The sequence below is a fragment of the Anastrepha ludens genome, chromosome 5 (assembly GCF_028408465.1).
Source record: "Anastrepha ludens isolate Willacy chromosome 5, idAnaLude1.1, whole genome shotgun sequence".
NCBI lineage: Eukaryota > Metazoa > Arthropoda > Insecta > Diptera > Tephritidae > Anastrepha > Anastrepha ludens.
Window position 1 is genome coordinate 69,502,812 of NC_071501.1, and position 9,026 is coordinate 69,511,837.

A 9,026-nucleotide genomic window follows, 5' to 3' on the forward strand; every position below is an offset into this window, starting at 1 on the left:
AAGAATACTGACAGGCAAAAACAAAAAAAAGAACAGTGTACATAAAAACTTAGAAAAAAAAGAAAAATATTAGCAAATTGGCCCAAGACATTGACATTGGCTCTACTATAAGTTGTCTGCCAACGCTTCGTCTTATATTTGGTGTGTTGATATTTGCAATGTTGGCATTAGCTGTCTGGAAAGTCGATGCAGTGACAAGTTTTTGCACTGGCAAGCCACGACTTTGTCTGGAAGCGTTGCCGCTAAATGTGAAAGATATGTGTGCGCGTTTACTCACATACGCGCAAATATAAATGTAGGTGTGAATATGTGATGATGAGCGTGTAGGCGCGCCTTTGTACTTTTTTATTCATGTGCAGTCACGTTGTTGACACCAATAGCAATTTTAAAGTAACATATTGAAAAAGATTCAGTTTTTTTTCTACCCCTTTTTTAGCAATCTTTTATTAGTTTAGGAAGTCATAGGATTGGTTTAGGCATAGGAGGAATCTACTTTGTTAAATATTTGTAAAATATATTTCTATATCTTGAGGGGTCAGCATTACTCCAATAAAATAACATATCCTCTTCTCGGTTATCCACAGTTTTCGAGAATACTATGACTTATAGAAGCTGAGACCATCAGATCGAAATAGATCTGCAATTCGAATACCAAATCAAAGAGGTCGACTTTGGCTACATCTCTTACGTTCCCTTCCGAGGTAAAAGCGACTGGGAATCAAATATCACTCTAAGGGATGAAAGGATTCCAGTGTTATTATTGTAATCAAACCCTGCCAGGCACGGCGAAGCCACCGACTGTCGTCATTTGGCGTCTTGTCCCAAGAACACTCATTATGTGAAGTTTTCAGGCTTCCCCACTTCTACTGCAGCGATTTTCAAGCCAAGATCTATATATTCGCAGGGCTCATAAGCACAATGGGCTTCGCTCTTTTGAAACTTTGTCCCAGCGTAGAATGTAAAGTCGAGCAAAGTCCTTGGGTCTATCAGAACAAGCTCTACATATACTTAGAATTTCGAAGAACTCTGCAGCACTGCGTGCATCTGTATTGGGGGAGGAAGTGTCTTCGACAAAACATGGAAAACTTAGACCAAACATGCAAGCTCAGTTGGGTGTTCTATTTTGACAAGTGGAGAAAAAGGATATTGGAGCTACTAAAACCAGGGGAACTCATCTGGGCACCTGCAGAGTTTCATGAGCACTTTGCCGAACATTTGGTGAGCGAACATTTGATAAGAGTCTCGTTTTAATGTTCGACGCGTCCAAAAATACCCATCATGCCATGGGTTTGGGAAAACGGGGGGACATTAGCCCATAACAACTTATTTTCAAAAATGATTATACAGTTATTGTTTTACAGTTTATATAGTTATAGTTGTGAGGCACCTGCTTTGTTCATCGAGGTCAAAAAAAGCTGCCGAAGCAACCGGGACATTTGCGTCGTGTATGGAGAAGGTCTCATATGCGAGTCTACAGCACGGAAATGGTTTGCAACGTTCAATAATGGCTACTTTAACGTCGATGACACTACCCGCAGCGGAAGACCTTTTGAAATTGATGAAGAACGTCTCAAATTGCTTTTTTAGGAGAAGTGTACCCAAATCAGTCATGAATGGACGGAAAAAATAAACTGCAATCATAAAGCGATTCTCAACCATCGTCATTTAATGGGTGCTTCACGAGCTCAACAAAAAAAAAACAAAGAAAGTCGGTTTGAAATTGCTTCTCAAAATCTCGCCTGCCATTGAGTAACGCGCGGTCATAAGTAGCGCTTTTTGTACCAAATCGTCACGGAAGATCAGAAATGGTGTCTCATCAATGAAGCAAAGAAAGGAGTGGGTGGATCCAGAAGATACGCCAAATCCGAAAGTCAAACAGAATATTCCTCCAAAGAACCTCATGATATGTATTTGGTGGGGCTAGGAGGGCATGGTGCACTGGAAAATGCTCGAAAAGAATGCCACGGTCAACAAGGAGCTCTACATCGTCCAGCTACATCGCGTGAATGAGGCTATTCGAATGAAAATACCTGATCGACATGTTCAAAACATACTCGTTCACGACAACGCCAGGCCCCATGTTGCACACGTTTTCCAAGCCGCTCTCTAAGAGCTCGAATGGAAGGCTCTTCATCATCCGCCGTATTCTCCGGACCTTGCATTGACCGATTACCATATTTTCCGCTCCCTGTCAATCCATCCAGGGCGTTACCTTCGATAACTGGCTCAAGAACTTCATTGACACCAGACCAGGTGGATTACCATATTTTCCGCTCCCTGTCAATCCATCCAGGGCGTTACCTTCGATAACTGGCTCAAGAACTTCATTGACACCAGACCAGGAGATTTTAGGCGAAACGGCATCAACAACAAAACAAAAACATGTAGGCGTGTGTTATTGGCAATGTCGTTGACAGCTTTGGAGCCCCTCAAAACGATATCTGTATGAGCTATGTTTCATGTATAAGTAGTTCGAAGCTTATAATTCAGATTTTCGGAAACCCATATTCAAATATCTAGACCACTTGCACAAAGCTTCGCTGAAGGGTCTAATTGGATTCGTAAAAAACTAGGTAAAGCTTGACGATATGTACCGGTAGAGCTGAGTATGTTTCGTTTGGCATTACAAGGTACTCCTATAGCCACCGAACGATCCCTTTAAAAGAGCAGCCTGTCCAGGCAATGGTGACGTATTGAGCGATTGGGGAGTGAGGATGGTCAAATTTGTATTTCTGCCATGAAAAAGCTCCTCACAAAAAATATCTGCCGTTCGGAGTCGGCTTGAAACTGTAGGTCCCTCCATTTGTGGAACAACATCAAGACGCACACCACCAATAGGAGGACGAGCGCGGCTAAACACGCAAAAAAGGTCTATCTCCAGTGCTACCAATTGCATTGTGTCCTATGGTGTTAGAAAAGTGACATTTTAAGCTTCATTTAACCAAAAAAAAAATTAAATTCGTAGAAGTTGAAAAAAAGTTATAGCTGTTCAAAAATGAGTGAAAATAATGAAGAAATTCGCTATATTTTGAAATTTTTGTATAAAAAAGGGAAGAATGCCACGCAAGCCACCAATGAAATTTGTGAAGTTTACGGAGACGATGCTGTATCAGTTCGTGTAGCACAACAATGGTTCGCTCGCTTCCGTTTTGGAAATTTCGATGTGAAAGATGCACCTCGCTCCGGTCAACCTATCGTTGAAAAAGTCAATTAAATTATGGAAAAGATTGACCAGGACCGTCACATAAGCTGCTATGACATCGCCAAGGCACTAAGCATTCACCATCAAACGGTTTTGAACCATTTAAAAAAAGTTGGTTACAAAAAGAAGCTCGATGTTTGGATACCACATGAATTGTCTGTGAAAAATTTAATGGACCGAATTAACATCTGCGATTCTTTGCTGAAACGAAATGAAACCGAACCATTTCTGAAGCGAATGGTAACATGAGACGAAAAGTGGATCAAATACGACAATAATGGAAGGAAGTTTTGATATATCCCTGACCTTGCACCGGCGGACTACCATTTGTTTCGGTCAATGCAGAACTCCCTTAATGGAGTAAAGTTGGCTTCAAGAGAAGCCTGTGAAAATTACTTGTCGCAGTTTTTCGCCGAGAAACCACAAAAGTTTTACACTGATGGAATAATGTCTCTAGAAGAAAAATGGCAAAAGGTGGTCGACCAAAATGGTACATATTTGGTTTAATAAAGTTCATTATAAATATAAAAAAAAATGAGTTGAAGTTTGATTAGAAATACGAAAAGACTTTTTCAACTACCCAATATCATCTAGATTCTTAATACCAGTATCAGTCGAGGCATTCATGAGTCAAAGTCAGAAATCGTCAAGTCGACCTCTGAAAATTGGGTGATAGGATGCGGTTTCCTGAAGCATTCGGAAAATAGTCTAAAAAATATTAAACAGTGTTTTTGTATAATGCAAATGCATTTTCAGAAATTATAATTTTTTTTTATTATGACATTTAAAAGTAAAAAGTTTTTGAGATCCTTAAAATTATTTAATTCTAGACCCATTTTAATGTTTCCTTTTTTCAATAATCACTTGTTTTTATACGCATCCGATTAATAGTCTTATCAGCACAGTGTCTAATCTGCCGGGTGTTTGATACTAATATATTTCACCCTTATCTATGTGCGCCTTTTTGTGTGCGCTAATGCTGTAGCAGCCATCGCCAACTTAGCAGCTAAACTAAACCAATGTTGCAGTCAACTAAAACAAATAAACATAACAGTTCGCGGCCAACCGCCGTCAACGGATGCAGCTGAAAATTGCGGCTTGACCGAAAAACCAAAATTTATATATTTGTTTTATTTGGACAATTTTATTCGTCACTTATGCATATTTACAGATGCTTTGTTGGTTGCTGTAGGAATCACCATAAAATATTTAGTCATTTTAGAATGACCGGATTTGTTGGTTAGTGCGGTGAAGTGCACGAGTACAATTTCGATAATGAGCAAGTGCAAATCAAATTGTTGTGCATGTACTTATATACAGGTAGTGACAGTATTAGCGCCCATTTTCATGGTCGGGACTTTCGGGATTGGTATGAGCATTAAGTTAATTGCTGTGCATAGTTTGTAAATGATTAATTTTTGTATTTTTTAATTTTATGGCTGAGATCTTTCGCTGCTTTGATCAAAGCTGCTTTATCAACAAGCGATCTTGTTTGATTCCACCTACGCCGCATTTTTCGCTTCTTTAGCACCATTTCTTTTATATCTTTTACGCGATCAAGCAGAGTGTTGTATTTCTCTCGTCAGTTTTAAAACTTCGTCATCTATCTTTGTTGTTGATTCCATTGGAAACGTATTGTCTTCAGATTCTTCTAACATTTTGCGGAAATAATCCCAGTCGGTAAATTGACTAGTTAGTTTGAGAACTGGATCACGTAACACTACCGTTTCGCTGAGAGTTAGATAGATTGGCGAGTGATCTGAATTCATGTCTAGCCCATTTTCAATATTAAGATATGCACTGGAGACTTTTCTGGTGATGAAGAAATCGATAAGGTCCGGATTTTTTTGTGGATCATATGGCCAATACGTTGGCATCCATGAAGATGCAGTGTTGCAGTTTGTTTGTTGAAGCGCTTTGAAGGGCTCACTTCCTTTAGTGGTTGTTAGCCTGGATCCCCAATGGATATGTTTAGCATTAAAATCACCGCCCATAATGAATTTTGTTTTATGACTCTCAATAAGATGAACATATTGATCGTATTTGATTTGGTGCCTTGGAGGACTATAAACAGCTGTCAATGCTAGATCACCTCCAGCATTAATTGTGATGGTGGTGGCTTGGAATTCATTGGTGCTGACTTTTTCTTGTTCGTAGTGTTTAATATTGCTTCTAATAATTACGGCACTTCCGCCTCGTGCACTGTTGCTTGGGTGAATAGTGTGGTAAGTTTCAAAATTTTTGATCTTGAAAAAAGTTTGATTAGTGAAATGCGTCTCAGCAATTAAACAAATGTTGATTTTTTCTGAATTGAGAATCATTTCCAATTCTTGCTGGTGCTTTGGGAGACCGTTCGCGTTCCATAGCATTATTTTTAAAAAATTAGGCATGAGTAATTGACTGATAAATTTTAAATTCAAGATTTTGCAACCTTTGCTCCAGTGATTTGTTAAATTCTTGTTGTTCTGTTAGTTTTTGCAATATTTTTGAAAGTATATTTTCTTCATGTGTAGTGACATTTTCGTTAGTTTTTGCCACTTGTGAATAGGTTGGTAGGTTGCTTGGTGCTGGAATTGGTATTGGTTTATGCGATATTGATTTTGTAATATACTAGCTTCATCTTTATTTTTCTCTCTTCCTTAAGTTTGGCTTTCAGCCTCAGTGTTATTTTTCCGCTGTCCGATTTTTTTGTCGCGAATTTTTTGTAGGTCTTTGGCTAGTATGCAGCCTCTGTAGCTAGCAGGGTGTGCTTCGCCTGCTGCATTTTGGCAGCTGCTCCTTTGATTTTGTGCAGTCGATTGTTTTGAGCTTCTGCGCACATTTGACATAGCGTGGCTGCTTGCCGCAATAATTTTGAGTGTGTCCGTAGGACTGACATGACTTACATTGAGGAATTAATGTTGTTTGTTTAATCGCTTCAATTTTGACAACCGCATGTAAGATTCTTTTTATTTCAAATATCTTTTTAATATCTTCAATTGATTCGAATGTGAGTAGAAACATATCTAGTGGCTTCTTTGTTTTCCATTTTAGCTTTTTAACTGCATTAGTGATTTTTAGGCCTTGTTTTTTAAGATCTTGTATGATATCAGTAGGATCGCACGAATGATGAAGATTTTTTGCTATAACTTTTATTGGCCTTGTTTGCTTATTTTCATAAGTGTACCAAGAAATGTTTTGTGTTGATAGCGACTTTGTAGTCTTTCTATAATCATCTGGATCAAATGTAATTATTTTATAGATCTTTTTGTTCAGAAGTTTAATAGAGAACGCATTGCTAGACCCGTTTTTTACAATGTTGAACAGTTTTTGGTACTCACATTCAGCTGTTACCATAATTGGTGGTAGACGTGGGGCTTTTTTTATCATCTTGTGGTGTTTTATTGTTGGCTATTACTCCATTTGTGGAACAACATCAAGACGCACACCACAAATAGGAGGAGGAGCTCGGCCAAACACCTAACAGAAGTGTACGCGCCAATTATTTATTTTTTTTATTACTGTATTAAAATTTGAATTTGAGCCTATTTGTTCAGGTGAATTGACAGCTTTTCGTTTTTTAGATGGACGCTTTTTTAAGTTCCAGTCCGTCTCTCGATCTAGCTCTTCTTCATCGGTTTCGTATTGAGGTGGTATATTATTTTGCTGTGCATTGTTGGTTTTACTGGTGACTACAGTTTGAGCTTTTAGTTTAGCGTTTTCTATTTTTAGCTGTTGTAGCTCATTTTTTAATTCAGCACAAATTTGGTGCATATTTTGTAGTTGTTTCGATAAGTTTTTAATTTCTTCTTGTTTTTTTAATAGGTTTTCACCTAAAGATGGTGTATTAATAGTGGCTCGATTTTTTAACGAGTTTCCACCACCCGGTGGAGGTGTTCTTTGCAAATTCATTTTTTTATTTAAATATTTAGAGCACAAGTTCGACACGTCCACTCTCGGCAACTGTTCTTTCGAATTATATGAAAAAAATGTGACTGGGTTTTCACATGCTAAAAAAACAAATTGCAAAAAACTTTAATTTTCTTAAATCAAAATTTTGTTCCAAACATTTTTTTTAAGTATGTCATTCTAAAATGTTAAAAACAAGTTTTTTAACTATGTTTTATCTTAAAACAAAGTTTAAAAAATTGTTAAGTGTTAAAAAGATCTGAAGATAAGATATTTTTTTAAGTATGTTTTATCTTAAAATATAAAAACAAAAATTGTTAAATGTTGAAAAGAACCGATGATATTTCATTATCAAAAATCCATACCTAAATATTCAACATTGAAAAATCTGAAACATTTTTTTTTTTGTTTGTAATTTATCCAATTAACTTCTGATTTTACATAATCAAGTCTACAAATAAACCAATTTTTAGAAAATACTTGAATCTCTTGGCAGGGGATCACTCAAAAGTGGATACAGTGGTGATGTCCACGCCTCCGAAATTATTTCTAAAAACTAATTTCCATAAAAGAAGCAAACTAAGAAAACTCTTGAAATTTTTGCATCAATTCAACTTTAATCAACACAGTTCCACTCTAATCGACACCTTAGCTCTGAAATCATTCCTGTTCCTTGCTGTTCGCCATGTAGTAAGAATTCTGCGTAACGCACGTGCTACAGTGAAAATAAAGTGTTGAGCAACATGAAAGGCTGTGGCAAAAGTGTGTGTGTGTGCGTGTGCGCACTGAGGAGTGCTTTGACAAATTTATATTCGACACGCCAGCCTCAAAGTTAAACTAAATAGTGCGCGTACGATAACTCGAGTACTCTCGGCTGTCATCGACAGTTGTCGTTGTTGGCAAAACTTTGCAAATGCCTGACTGCCTCACTGGCATGTTGCATGTTGGCACATTGGGCTTGGCGATGTAAGGGTGCAAGGTGTGTTTGTGTGTGTGTTTGGCACGTGGTGCGATGACTGGCTTTTCCAACTGCTTAATCAATTACACAAGTTTGCAAATTCACTGCCACAAGCACTTGTCTATAGGTGTACGAGTATAAAAGAAGGCACACAAGCGGTGAGAGTTTCGCATTCACGTACGAGTATCAAGTCTTGCAACGACACTCGCATGCGTTGCACGCTCATTTTAGTGCGAAGAAAGCAATGGAAATATGTGTTGTCGCAGGCTGCAATGCTGCTGGTGTTTTGGAGCTATGGGTCGTTTGGGTCACAGTTATAAATTTATATTGCCAGTGGCATGTAAGTTCAGAAATTTCAGTACCGGATTGATGGCGGCCGCGATTGGGGCATTATGAGCGCGGAGAGTGTTAAGGAGGATTTAAATGAATTATGACTAGGCTGAGTTAGAGTCTAGCTTGATATTAAAGTTAGTGTCGAAATTAATGTATAGATTGAGATGAGATAAAAAGTATTCGGTTTGTTCAGCTAAAAACTCGAAACCAAAAAAAAATATATATATAAAGGAAATTATCTATTGATAGCAAAAGAGGCACCATTAAGGGGGGAGCCCGGTTTATGAGGTCTAAAAATTGCATCTCTTTGTGATTTTTTTTTTTTTTAAGGAAAAAATTAATTTAGCACTGCAAAGTTTTTTCTATATTTTAATGAACATTTAAAGAGTATAAACATTTTTGTACTGGTTAAAATAAGCTCAAAAAAATGTTTAACATAGAAATTAGTAGAGCGCTGCAACGCTGGAGTTTCCAACTGGCGTACAAAATACAGCTCGTAATTATTATCTAAAGCAAAAAATTCAAATGGATTTCTAATTATCATGATTTTTTATTCTAGATGAACTAAGAAAACTGAGAGAAATTCCAAAATTTCAACTTTTTGGAGGTTTTAAAGAAACAAATGCCTTTCTATAAAAAAAAATT